The sequence below is a fragment of the Erythrolamprus reginae genome, chromosome 2 (genome assembly GCF_031021105.1).
Source record: "Erythrolamprus reginae isolate rEryReg1 chromosome 2, rEryReg1.hap1, whole genome shotgun sequence".
Taxonomy (NCBI): domain Eukaryota; kingdom Metazoa; phylum Chordata; class Lepidosauria; order Squamata; family Dipsadidae; genus Erythrolamprus; species Erythrolamprus reginae.
In genome coordinates, this window is record NC_091951.1 from 243,420,522 (window position 1) to 243,435,053 (window position 14,532).

Genomic DNA, 14,532 nt, shown 5'->3' on the forward strand with positions numbered 1-14,532 from the left:
TATCTAGAAAAGTTCGTAAGTAGAGGCGTTCTTAGGTAGAGGTACCACTGTATTAGACATGGACTTTTTGGTTTTTTTAATATGACAACTGCAGTGATATTATTTTTATGCTCAAAAAATGGAAAGGTTCAACACCACCCACAACAGAGGAATGGTTGGTGAAGGGGGTGGGATTTGAAGAGATAGCTAAATTGACTGCCTTCATTAAAGAAAAGACAACATCTATATTTATGGGTGACTGGGCACCCCTTAACTTTTGCATTCAATGGAGAAAAAAATGCACTTAAAATTTATTGTTTGGATGATCAGGAAAAAAATAGATAATAAAAAGGTGTGGATTCTTTCTAGAACTATAGAATACGAGAGCCTTTTGTAATAATACTTGTATTTGCTGCAAGGAAAACTGAGTTTCTTCTATTTTATTTTATTTTCTTTCTGCCCTTTTCCCTTTTATTCTTCCTTTTCTTTATCTTCATTAATATTTGTTAGTATCTATCTATCAATCCCTCCCTCCCTCCATCCATCTACCTACCTACCTACCTATCATCTATTTGTATATATACGAAATATGATATTTGAAATATTTGAACTCCCCATGTTCAAATCCCAGTAAGGGTGTGGATAGCTGATGAGAGCAAAATAAGCTTGAAATAGATCTGTGCTAGTCTCCCTTCCTTTCCATTATCAGCAAAAATATGTTACACAAAATATGATGTGTGTGTGTGTGTGTCTGTGTGTGATTTTTTGTCGAGTCACCCTGAAGACAGTATTCCAAATGTGGTCTCACCAGCGCTCTATACAGCGGGATCACAATCTCCCTCTTCCTGCTTGTTATACCTCTAACTATGCAGCCAAGCATTCTACTTGCTTTCCCTACCTATAGATTCGCTGGCTGGGGAATTCTGGGAGCTGAAGTCCAAATATCTTCAAGTTGCCAAGGTTGGGAAACACTGGTTTAGACAACCAAGAGAGAATCAGCTTACCTCAGGCAAATTACAGGGGCCTGACACAGAAACATTTCCACCAACCTTTGTGGTAGTTCCCATTTTAAATGCAAAGAGGAGAAAGCCTGGCTAAAAGTGCAAAAAAAATGAATGGGTAAGAGCTCGTTCTCTCTCTCTCCCTCTCTTTCTCTCTCTCTCTCTCCCTCTCTCTCTCTTTCTCTCTCTCTCTCTCCCTCTCCCTCTCTTTCTCTCCCTCCCTCTCTCCCTCTCTCTCTCCCTCCCTCTCCCTCTCTCTTTCTCTCCCTCCCTCTCCCTCCCTCTCCCTCTCTCTCCCTCTCCCTCTCTTTCTCTCCCTCCCTCTCCCTCTCTCCCTCCCTCTCCCTCTCTCCCTCTATCTCTCTTTCTCTCCCTCCCTCTCTCTCCCTCTCTCCCCCTCCCTCTCCCTCTCTCCCCTCCTCTCTCTCCCTCCCTTCTTCCCTCCAATAGTATTGTCAGGAGCTCCAGTATATCCTGACACACTTTTTGGAGGTAACCTGCCAGAACAGGCCCAGCCTCCAATTTAGCATTCAGCACTCAATCATCTGATTCATTCAGAAAGGTTATGAGTTTTGACCTGGATGGAGATGGGCTATAGGAGTAGTTCTCCCCCAGGCAGAGAAAGGGAGGGGGACAGGTCTCCTACTGTGTGCATTTTACTCTGAGTGTTTCCACTGTAAGAACGGAACTATGTCATTTCTAATACCTGTAAAGAGTTGCTTGCAGTAAAACTTTTTTTAAAAAATCTGTATGTTTCCATTAAGGTCATCTTTTTTATACTCCACAGGCTGGTAGGAAATGCATTCTAATATATTTGGAATTCTACTTCTTGGGATTATCTCAAGCATGTAACTGGATACAGTGAAACACACTAGCAGGCATTCATGCCAATAAAATAATAAAAACACACCCAAGGTTGACATTACCTTATGTCTGAGTGTCTTATTTTTTTTTATGCTGTGCATGCTAATCAAATATTTATCTTAACTTCTAGATCTCGGTAAATAAACTGACAGATTCACCTATGTATGGTGACGATAAAGATTTATCACTGGTAAGAAATACATCGCCCATATCTTTATCAAAGAAAGAAATAGCTGCCTCAGCAATTGTGCAAGTTCTGATAAGAGATACCTGATCTGAAATCTCCAAGTTTGTACTCTTACAAAGAGATACCTGATCTGAAATCTCCTTCAGTTTGTACTCTTAAGTACAAACTGAAGGAAAATATCTTTGACTATGTACCATTCAGCCCACTTTTTTATTTTTCCAGAGCTGAAGTTTTAGCATCACAAACCTAATTTTATTATTATTATTATTATTATTATTATTATTATTATTATTGTCAATCAACACAGCAAACGAGATCATTATGCTGGATTTCGTATTTCATCATCAGTCAGGCGCTTCCCAAGCACCTAGGACTGCATGATGTAGCGGCGAATTATATGTGCTAATCCCAGTAAATCAGCTTTTTGCAATTGACAGATGGAGATTTTGTCAATTCTGATGGTTTTCAAATGTCCACTGAGATCCTTTGGCACTGCGCCCAGCGTGCCAAGTACCACTGGGATCACTTGCAGTTCAATGATTTTTAAAATATTATTATTATTATTATTATTATTATTATTATTATTATTATTATTATTGTCAATACAACACAGCAAACGAGATCATTATGCTGGATTTCGTATTTCATCATCAGTCGGGCGCTTCCCAAGCACCTAGGACTGCATGATGTAGCGGCGAATTATATGTGCTAATCCCAATAAAGCAGCTTTTTGCAATTGACAGAGGGAGATTTTGTCAATTCTGATGGTTTTCAAATGTCCACTGAGATCCTTTGGCACTGCGTCCAGCATGCCAAGTACCACTGGGACCACTTTCATGGGTTATTATTATTATTATTATTATTATTATTATTATTATTACTACTACTACTACTTCTACTACTATTAATTGGATTTATATGCTGCCCCTCTCTGAAGACTCAGGGTGGCTTACAACATATAAAAAAGACAATATACATCAAAATCCAATTAATTAAAATTAAAAGTTACATCTAAAAACTAAAGAACCAATTAAAATACACACATATCCATTCAATCAACAAACCCACTATCCATTCATCAGCCAGAGGCCAGGATCTAATTAGAGAAGATAATGTGGCAAGAGATACATACAGAGAAATTATTCTCTTTTATAATTTTCTTTAAAATTATAATCATAATAGCAAAATAACAAAGTTAGAAGGAACCTTAGAGGTCTTCTACTGAAATGCTCTGCTTAGGAAACTATACTAGGGGTAGGCAAAGTTGACTCTATGACTTGTGGACTTCAACTCCCAGAATTCCTGAGCCAGTCATACTAGCTTGGGAATTCTGGGAGTTGAAGTCCACATGTCATAGAAGAGCCAACTTTGCCTATCCCTGCCCTATGTTCAGACAAACATTTGTCCAATTTCTTCCTAAAAGCTTCCAGCCTTGGAACACCCACAACTTCTGGAAGCAAATCATTCTACTCATTAATGGTTCGAACAGTCAGGAGATTTCTCCATTTCAGTTGCTTTCTTTCTCAACCTATTGCTCAAGACTACAGTCTTGGTGTTTCTTGCCACTAACCTATCCCCCTAATAACCAAGTAGGATTCCAGGAGCTCTTTGGCTTTTACAAGAGCATCCAGGTGTTCTCGCCAGCTGAAAATGTCTCCAATGTGAGCTAATGTATAGAACAGCTTTTATCTGATCGTGGCACAGTTGCCCAGCCAGGTGCCCTAAGATGTACTGAAATAACCACTGACACCTTTCCCATTCTTACACGGCTGAACATCGCTACACATATGTGGTAAATATGCATTAACAATTCAGGTTGAGGTTTCACTGGGTTCCACTTATATCAGGGAATGAATGAATGAATGAATGAATGAATGAATGAATGAATGAATGAATGAATGAATTTTATTTTATTTTATTTTATTTTATTTTATTTTATTTTATTTTATTTTATTATTTTATTTTATTATTATTTTTATTTTATTATTTTTATTTATTTTTTATTAGATTTGTATGCCGCCCCTTTCCGTAGACTCGGGGCGGCTCACAGCAATAATAAAACAATGTACAACAAATCTAATAATTTAAGAAAAAACACACTAAAAACCCCATTATTAAAAGCAAACATACACACAAACATACCATGCATAAACTGTATAGGCCCGGGGGAGATGTTTCAGTTCCCCCAAGCCTGACGGCAGAGGTGGGTTTTAAGGAGTTTACGAAAGGCAAGGAGGGTGGGGGCAGTTCTAATCTCCAGGGGGAGCTGGTTCCAGAAGGCCGGGGCCACCACAGAGAAGGCTCTTCCCCTGGGTCCCGCCAAACGGCATTGTTTGCTGATGTAAAGGTAGTCCTTGAGGCCACTAACATTTTCTTTGCTAAGCGAGACAGTTAAGTGAACTTTGTCCCATTTCACAACCATTTTTTTCAGTTCATGGTGATTTATGATTAATTGATATAGCCATGCAGCCATAATCCGGGATTGCCAGTTACTACATGTTGCACTCTCACGTGACAACAAGCCAAGAGTCTCAGGATACGAGAGGCTACAGCTTCTTAAATCAATGTAAAAACTTTGTTTTTTTGGCATTAATTTGCAGAACTCTTTGAGGGCCCAGAATAGAGCAACATTTCCTTACCTGACTGACTGACAGTGGCTAAGCTATTTTCATCACAGTTTGTTAACATGTTAGCTTGCTTGGCCCATAATGCCAATCCACAATTAGAAAGGTCCTACCTACTGTTGAATGAGAAGGAGGTAAATAGGGGCTGTACCGTCTTTAATGTGTGTTGATTTTCAACTGGCCACAATTGTGAAGTGAATCATTGCAGTTGTTAGTATAATGGTTGTTAAGTAAATCTGGCTTCTCCATTGACTTTGTTTGTCAGAAGGTCACAAAAGGTGATCACATGGCCCCAGGACAACACAATCCTCATAAATATCATTAAGTTTCCAAGGGTCTGAATTTTGATCACCTAACCATAGGGATGCTGCAATAATAATAAATGTGAAAAATCACTTTTTTCAGTGCTGTTGTAACTTCAAATGGTCACTAAATGATCTGTTGTAAGTCGCAGACTACCTGTACTGTAATATTAATTGAATACTGTATACACATTTCCCTTCAAAACCTACTTCAAGAAAGCTGATCGCAGTCACTCAAAGACCTACCGTATTTAATCTATCAGCTAAAGCCAAACAGCAGTCTTGGCCATCCATATTCAAATCCAGAGCTGGAGCCCATTCAGCATTCCATGTATCCAAAATCAACAACTATTGGAACTGGACCAACAGCAGGGACAGGGTGAGACCGAGGCCAAGGCCTCAAGAGCTTTGGCAGAGGGCCTTGTCCTGTGGGTCAGGCAAGCAGAGCAGGGCACTCACAGGGTAAATATTAACTCTCCATGAAGCTTCTGCATTGGGCTCATCAAACCAGCGGGATTCTATTGGTCACATTCACTTAATCAAGGCAGGAGCAGGGGTGGATTCCCCCCAGTTCACCCGAACCAATAGCGATCCACTGGTGATGTCACTTAACTAAATCGGTCCATGGGTGGCCACCATCTTTTTTTTTAAATGTGACTTTTTACTTTTTAGAAGTAAACAATTCTGCCATTTGAAAAGAGGGCCCTCCCTCCCACCCCCAGGTTTATTTTGACATTTAGTTAGTTAGTTAGTTAGAATAGAATAGAATAGAATAGAATAGAATTTTTATTGGCCAAGTGTGATTGGACACACAAGGAATTTGTCTTGATGCATATGCTCTCAGCGTACATAAAATAAAATATACATTTGTCAAGAATCATGTGGTACAACACTTAATGATTAGTTAGTTAGTTAGTTAGTTAGTTAGTTAGTTAGTTAGTCCAATACAAATTGAAAGTTAAAGAGAATAAAAACATGTAATAATAAATATCAGGGAAAGGATAGAAGAAAAGATGTCACCATAGAATACGTCAATGAAGAACAGAGGAAAAGATATATGAATGGAAGAAAAGATGTATAAAATATAGGAGGGGCAATTGGACAGGGGACGGAAGGCACACTAGTGCACTTATGCACTTATTCCTTCTTCCAAAGCCCATCTGATCAGCTTCTCAGCTGTATTTCTGCCTGATTTCAAGCTACTGTGCATGCGCAAAAGTAAAATTGCACATGGGGACATGTGCAAAATGTGCACTTCTGTCGCGATGCAAAGTGAACCCACCCCTGGGCAGGAGGATGTTCAAGAGATCAGAAAGCTGAAAGCTGCTCCTGTCCCAAACATTGCCAGCTGTTGGAAATTATAACACTGGCACAAGAAGAGGCAAATCCTTTCTTATGGTTTTTGGGGAAGCTTACAGGTTGGAGTTACCCGGAAGACAAATTGTTGCAATCCCTGGCTTTCAGCCTGCAATACATTAGCCTTAAGAGCTCAACATTTTGGCAAAACATTAGTGGCATAATATATGGAGTAATTCTGGAAATATGAGGGCTGAATAAGCATGGTATAGAAATGGTGACTCTCCATATTTTTTCTTTCCCAGCCTTCTACTTGGTATTTCCTTGGGTTTAAGTTTAAGAAGCTTGATTTTATCTACCAGGTTTGCCACCAAATTTCAATGATACGTTCAATGGAGACAGTACAGGCCCTATTTATCTCCTTCTCATTCAACAGGCGGTAGGACCTTTCTTATTGTGGGTTGGCATTATGGGCCAAGCAAGCTATTATATAACATGTTAACAAACTGTGATGAAAATAGCTTAGCCACTGTCAGTCAGGTAAGGAAATGTTGCTCTATTCTGGACCCTCAAAGAGTTCTGCAAATTAATGCCAAAAAAGCAAAGTTCTTACATTGGTTTAAGAAGCTGGAGCCTCTCATATCCTGAGATTCTTGGCTTATTGTCACCTGAGAGTGCAACATGTAACGGGCAATCCTGAATTATGATAGCATGGGTATATTAATGATCATAAATCACCATGAACTGAAAAAAATGTAGGAATTGACTCCAGGTTACAGAAAATAAGGCAGCAAAATGCAAATGTAAGAAATACCCATTTCTAAGGGTAGGCTGAAAAGTTTGATCTTTGGGATACTTAAGAAAAATACTATGGCTTGATATGAGAAGCACCAGAGTCAACTTTTTAAATGCTACATTGTCAACATAATCTCTGCATTTGAGGCAATTAGCAGCGTTACACCCTACAATCTCCCTAAATTTATACCTGCCTATCTGCCAGAAATGGATTTAGTGAATGGAAACATAAGCTGATAGGTGATACTACTTCACAAGCACTTGGCTCTGAGACTTGCAAGAAATATCTTAACCCAAGGGGCAGGAACTCTTCTGAGAAATTAAACAAAGTTACCCTACAGAAACAACAGCAAGACATATGAATGGTAAGGAGGAGAAAGTTCTGAAATTCTTGTTTTGGAATTCTACAGCAGTGTTTCCCAACCTTGGCAAATTGAAGATATCTGGACTTCAACTCCCAGAATTCCCCAGCCAGCATTCGCTGGCTAGGGAATTCTGGGAATTGAAGTCCAAATATGTTCAAGTTGCCATGGTTGGGAAACACTGTTCTACAGAAATTAAATTGTTAGGAGGGGGCATATGCAAATTTGTGTTTGAAATTAGTAGTTCTCTATCGCCTGCTACAGGAACAAGGAAGGTTCATAGGCGCTTGATGCTTAATTCCGCAAACATCCTATCCCTCAATCTATAACCTACCTATCCAAAAAACTGTGTGCCATTTCTTTCAGCCATTTGAAAAAATTCCCACTGCAGAAACACCTAACCCATCCAGTTAGACTGCATTTGACCTCCTTCACATGTTTTTCTAAGCTATGGTGTGTTGATTTAGCCACAGCTTGCTTAGTTCCTCATGTCATGGACCAGGACTTATAAAGTGCAATTCCAAAATAAGCACCTTAGAATAACGTGATATGTGAAACCAAGTGGATTTTCCATTGATTATGCTCAATATGTGTGGTGCTTTTCTAACTTCAAGCACGTAAAAATCCAGATTAAGAATTAATGCCATAATTCTCTAGGGGCCTAGCCCAACCCAACCACCCACTTGCAATTTCCCTGTGTTTCAATTTAGGAAACCATAAAAAATAACTACGGTATTCAAGTAATTAGAAACAATGATACAATAAGAATCCTAATTGCGCCCAGTATTTTAAGAACAATAATAATAACAATGATTGGTACTGGCCAGAAACTCCTTTACAATGAAAGGAGGAATGTGGCAGGCAGAGTGCTATTGAAAGCAAAGTTAAGTGACAAAGGTCTGAGAGGCTCTCTAAGAATTGGGTTTCTTTTTTTCCTGAGTAATAAATCATGGGGAAATTGCATTCTGATTGCCACATCAACTGCCTTTGCTTCAGACTGTTAGTTCCCTTTTGCCATCAGTCCCTGTTGTTCTATGTTCTGTGTTTTCTCCCCCCCCTTAAAAACATGTTTCCATCTAGTCTCAGAAATTCCAGCGCTTTTGGGCTCCCAGACAGTCTTTCTCTTTCAGGGACCGCCTTACCAACAGCCCGCCCAACTTAGTAAAAGGATTAGCATTCTTTACCATTCCATGCAAGGAAACAGAAGCGCCAGGAGAATTTTCAACACTTCCTTTGTGCCGTTCAGCAATTGGTTGGCTAATCCCGAAAGATACTTTTCATTACTGCCAAGTGGTACTTTGCGTGTGTGTGTGTGAGTGTGCGTGCCCAGAAATTGTTGGCCACTGTTGTAAGAGCCTCTCACCCATTTTCCTGGAAATAATTTAAGTTAAAAAGACAAAAACACTTTTGCCCACCATAAGTCATACCCGCAATATGGAACCCATCAAATAATAGGCCTGTGAAATGACAAATTGCTTCACCTTATTAAAGATAGACAGATTTCTCCAATTAACTTGCAATCTTTTACAGGGTTAGTGTCCGAAAAAGTCACTTTGAGGTTGATGAGGTGCACTGCATTTAATTCTTTTCTTAGCAGAACGGCGACAGCTAAAAGTAAGGGCCGAGAAATCAAAGTGCGTAATTTGTCTTGACTAAAAGCCCATTAAATGGCCTGAGATACATCATGATTTCCCAGCCTTATTTCTGCGTCTCTCCCTGGAGCCCTGGCACAAAGGGTTGTAATAAATATCACTGGCGCTATAGTTATAAAGCACCTAAGGCAACTTAAATGTAATACGCAGTTTTCCAATGTTATTTATTATCTTAATTTTGCCATTTGCCCCCGTGAGGGCTTTCCACATCTGGAAATCTTTCCGGGAAAGACAGTTCAACTGGAGAAGCTCTGTTGTCATTTGGTCTCCCTTCCCCCCCTGCTTGCCCTACAATGCTGTCTTTCACACAGTCTCCCTTTTTACAAAAAACCCACACCCATTCCTGTCAGTCAGACGCAGCATTCTCATCCTTTCAAATGATGTTGCTCTTATGCCTATCATTTGTAGAGGACCAGACTTTGAGGTGACAAAGCGGCATTTGAAGTCCCTTTTTCTCTCACTCTGAAAACCATCACAACGATTTACTTACTGCCTCCCTCCCTCTCTCATTCACTCAGTCAGTCAGCAAAGCCTCTCCTTAGGGCTTGGCAAAAGAGAAGGGAAAGCCGCGAAATAGACAAGGCTGCAACCTATGCAATATAAAGCGGCTTTAAGATGAGCACAGAGTCATATTGGCCAAATAGAATCAGCATCCAGGGGTAGATTAGATTAGATTAGATTTATTGGATTTATATGCCGCCCTTCTCCGCAGACTCGGGGCGGCTCACAACAATGGCAAAACAGTACATAATGACAAATCCAATACCCACCAATCCAATTACAATTTTAGGCTAAAAAATTCATAAAAACAACCCCAGAATATATAAAAACAAGCACACAATCAATCAAACACCAGAACAACATGGGCAAGGGGGAGATGTTTCAGTTCCCCCATGCCTGACGGCAGAGGTGGGTTTTAAGGAGTTTGCAAAAGGCAAGGAGGGTGGGGGCAATCCTAATCTCAGGGGGGAGCTGGTTCCAGAGGGTCGGAGCCGCCACAGAGAAGGCTCTTCCCCTGGGTCCCGCCAGACGACATTGTTTAGTCGACGGGACCCGAAGAAGGCCAACTCTGTGGGACCGAACCGGTCGCTGGGATTCGTGTGGCAGAAGGCGGTCCCGAAGGTATTCTGGTCCGGTGCCATGAAGGGCTTTATAGGTCATAACCAACACTTTGAATTGTGACCGGAAACTGATCAGCAACCAATGCAGACTGCGGAGTGTTGGAGTAATATGGGCATACTTAGAGAAGCCCATAATTGCTCTCGCAGCTGCATTCTGCACGATCTGAAGTTTCCGAACACTTTTCAAAGGTAGCCCCATGTAGAGAGCGTTACAGTAGTCGAGCCTCGAGGTGATGAGGGCATGAGTGATTGTGAGCAGTGACTCCCGGTCCAAATAGGGCCGCAACTGGCGCACCAGGTGAACCTGGGCAAACGCCCCCCTTGCCACAGCTGAAAGATGTTTCTCTAATGTGAGCTGTGGATTGAGGAGGATGCCCAAATTGTGGACCCTCTCTGAGGGGGTCAATAATTCCCCCCACCCAGGGTAATGGACGGACAGATAGAATTGTCCATGGGAGGCAGGACCCACAGCCACTCCGTCTTGTCTAGATTGAGTTAGTTTTCCCAAAAGCCCCTCTCTCAGGGCAAGCGTGCAGTCTTCCCACTAAAACCCTCCAGCCCTCCAACTTTAATGTCCACTGAAAAGTGCAATGCATATTTTAAAAAATGCCTTGTTCCTTTCCAATCACTATTTGAATGAGGCATTGTAAAAAAAATTGGAGACCCGAGAATTTGCTTTCTTTTCGACTTGCCTTTCTAAAGCTCTCCGCAAATGCATGCAGCATTGACTCTCTGTTATAATCACTCAGATACATTTTTTTTTAATTTTCACCCGCCTCAGGACTGTCTTGTCATCAGAGATGAGTTCCTCTTGGTTCGGACAGGTACTTTAGAACCACTAGCAGGAATTCCCCCGTGGTTGCCGAACCAAGAGAGATGGCAGGCTGGCCACGCCCCAAACCTGCTCTCACAACGCCATCTTGTTTTTTGTTTCTGCGCTTGCGCAGGAGTTTTCAATACTGCGCCTGCGCGCCCACACAGCTCGGGAGGAAGCAAACCGGCAGTGATGTAAGTTAGAACCCACCCCTGGTTGTCTTACTACAGAAACGTTATTCTTAATTTAAAATTTGGAGAAAAGTGAGAAGCAGAGGGGAAAAGTCAAGTTTTGACAGAAAATATTTCTTTGCCCAAATGCAGACTCAAATTCTTAGAAGTTATTTTCATTTCATAGAAGCACACCAAAAAAAACCTTGACAGCATAAAAAGACCTAGTGGTCCATCAGGTCTGCCCTTTGAGTTAATTTTTTAAATTTTTGTTCTATGATGGGCACATGTTTATCCCAAGCGTATTTAAACTCAAGTTACTGATGATTGACCCTCAACCTCCACTGGCAGTTGATTCCAAGCTTCCAACACCCTTTCTTGAAAGTAATACTTTTTAACATTACTTTTCAACTTTTCTCCAGTTAATTTGAGTTTATGCCCCTTTGTTCCTGATTTTCGCTTAATGTTGAAAATATTGCCTTCTAGAACCTTATTCATCTTTATATTTAAAGGTTTCAATCATGTCCACCCCTTCCTCTCCTTTCCTTCAGGCTGTCCATATTCAGTTGCTCCAATCTCTCCTGATAAATTTGTCCCTCAGACCTTGTATCATTTTGGTTGCACGTCTCTGGATTTGCTCGATCTTATTAATATATTTTTTTCAAGTGAGGTCTCTAGAACGAGGCACAGTATTCCAAATATTTCCACACATCGTATTTTTCGGAGCATAAGACCTTTTTCCCCCCACCAAAAAGGCTGAAAATTTGGGTGTGTCTTATTCTCTGAATGTATCTTTTTCAAAACTTTTTTCCCCAGCCCTAAGGAGACACTAATGATCTTCCCTGCTTTTCTCAGCTTGCAGGCTGGTTTTCATTGTTATTCCTCCAAAAAATATTTTTTTCAGACCTAACAATCTTCCCAGCTTGCAAGCTTATTTTCATTCCTACTCCCTCAGAAGATTATTTTTTTCAGCCTTAACTAGGGGATAAATTTAGTTAGTTAGTTAGTTAGTTAGTTAGTTAGTTAGTTAGTTAGTTAGTTAGTTAGTTAGTCCAATACACAATGAGAGTTTTAGTGGGTATATATAGCCTTAAACAAAAAAACATATCATAATCATCACCATGTCAATCCTTCAACTAAATGTGATTCCACCAACCAATCAAATCATTAAAACATAGCCACCCAATCTATTTGCTACATTCAAACCAAATCTCCACCCCCAACACTATATATAAGGAACAAATGGCAGTTGCAAACAAAGTATATTTACAGCAGCACGAAGCTTATAACTTCAGCCTGATGATGGTGAATGTGATTTCACCGAAACGTCGCAGAGACACTCAAAATATTACAGGGGCAAAACCCGAACTCAGAACAATACACACACACACACACACACACACACACACAGTAAAATACATGATGAAGGTTATAGAGGAAATACTCATAGTAAAATACGGTATATCTAAGAAAGAATAGAAGAGAAGATATAGTAATAGAACATATCAATGAAAGAATAGAAGAAGAGATATAGGAATAGAAGAAAGGTATAGGAGATATAGGAGAGCAATAGGACAGGGGACGGAAGGCACTCTAGTGCACTTGTACTCGCCCCTTACTGACCTCTTAGGAATTTGGATAGGTCAACCATAGATAATCTAAGGGTAAAGTGTTGGGGGTTTGGGGATGACACTATGGAGTCCGGTAATGAGTTCCACGCTTCGACAACTCGGTTACTGAAGTGTGCTATAATGTGCTAATGTTGATCAAACTAAGGACCAGTGTTCCCTCTAATTTTTTGGGTGGGTGGGCGGAAAAGTATAGTGTCTGAGCGGCAGTCCCTTCGGGACTGGGCAGCACAAAAATATTAAATAAATAACTAAATAAATAAATACTGTGTGTCTATAACAGTGAGCTCATAATAGGGCAACTCTATCAATATCAAAATGCCACTTAAATAGTTGAGCTAGTTTCAAACTAGATTTTGATTTTCTTTCTTTCTTCCTTACTCCCATTCTTTTTCTTTCTCTTTTCCTTCCTCTCTTTTTCCTATCTGTTTCTCTCTCTTCCTCTCTCTCTCTCTCCTTCCCTCTCACTCTTTCCCTCTTGGCTTCTGGGCAGGTTTGGAAAACTCTGAGTTGATGATGATTTTTAAGTGAGCGATTGCTCACTGCTCAGCTTAGAGGGAACTATGCTAAGGACGCTAGCCAGATTTATATCTGGTAGGTAAATTTTCCTCTATTTTCCTCCCCCCCCCCAAAAAAAATTAAGTGACATCTTATACTCTGGTATGCCTTATACTCGGAAAAATATGGTACTTCCAAATATCTTTCACTTCCCAATGAAGCCTATCGCTCTTGGGTTTCCTGCCTGCTTCCAAATGCTTACACTAGAGAAAAGAGGGGTTGGAGAGGTGAAGAGAGGAACAAACTAGATGTAATGAAAGCAGCAATATGTTATGCCCAGATATTTGCATGGACGGGAAGAGCTGGAGATCAAATGCATACAATTAAATGAGTCACCAGCTGGCAAGAGGTTTTCTTCCTCATCCATCTCACTTTTGTGTATTCCTTCCCCCCTACTGCTCCTACACTAGGCAAAGCAGCCACAGATATTCACAGGTATGCACCGCCACTCGAACCCTTCCAATTATTATGGGATAGAGACAGGAATACCCAAAGTCCATTTCAAAGGGAAAAAAATTGCCAAACAGCTATTATGAAGTATTTCATATTAGGCTGGTTACACAGGGGTGAAATGCTCCCAATTTGCTCGTGCCTCTTGATCATTGGAGACAGCGAAGGCAGCATGACGCTCCGCCCACCCACCCAGATGCCGACAATTGGGTTATTTTACCCTCTGTACATGCCCAAGCGTTCTGCCCAGGTTCGCCTGGTGCACCAGTTGCGGCCCTATTTGGACAGGGAGTCATTGCTCACAGTCGCTCATGCCCTCATCACCTCGAGGTTCGATTACTGCAACGCTCTCTACATGGGGCTACCTTTGAAAAGTGTTCGGAAACTTCAGATCGTGCAGAATGCGGCTGCAAGAGCCATCGTGGGGCTCCCTACATTCGCCCACGTTTCTACAATACTCCGTGGCCTGCACTGGCTGCCGATCAGTTTCCGGTCACAATTCAAAGTGTTGGTAATGACCTTTAAAGCCCTACATGGCATTGGACCAGAATACCTCTGGAACCGCCTTCTACCGCACGAATCCCAGCGGCCGATAAGGTCCCACAGAGTTGGACTCCTCCGGGTCCCGTCGACCAAACAATGTCGCTTGGCGGGCCCCAGGGGAAGAGCCTTCTCTGTGGCGGCCCCGGCCCTCTGGAATCAACTCCCCCCGGAGATTAGAATGGCCCC

At 41.2% G+C, this 14,532-nt stretch overlaps 1 protein-coding gene across 2 annotated transcripts in view; it reads right to left on the reverse strand.

The window, feature by feature from the left end:
* The window catches only part of ABCA1 (ATP binding cassette subfamily A member 1), a 167,428-nt gene that overhangs the window by 100,986 nt on the left and 51,910 nt on the right, over window positions 1-14,532 (reverse strand). The gene's annotated exons all lie outside the window — the stretch shown is intronic.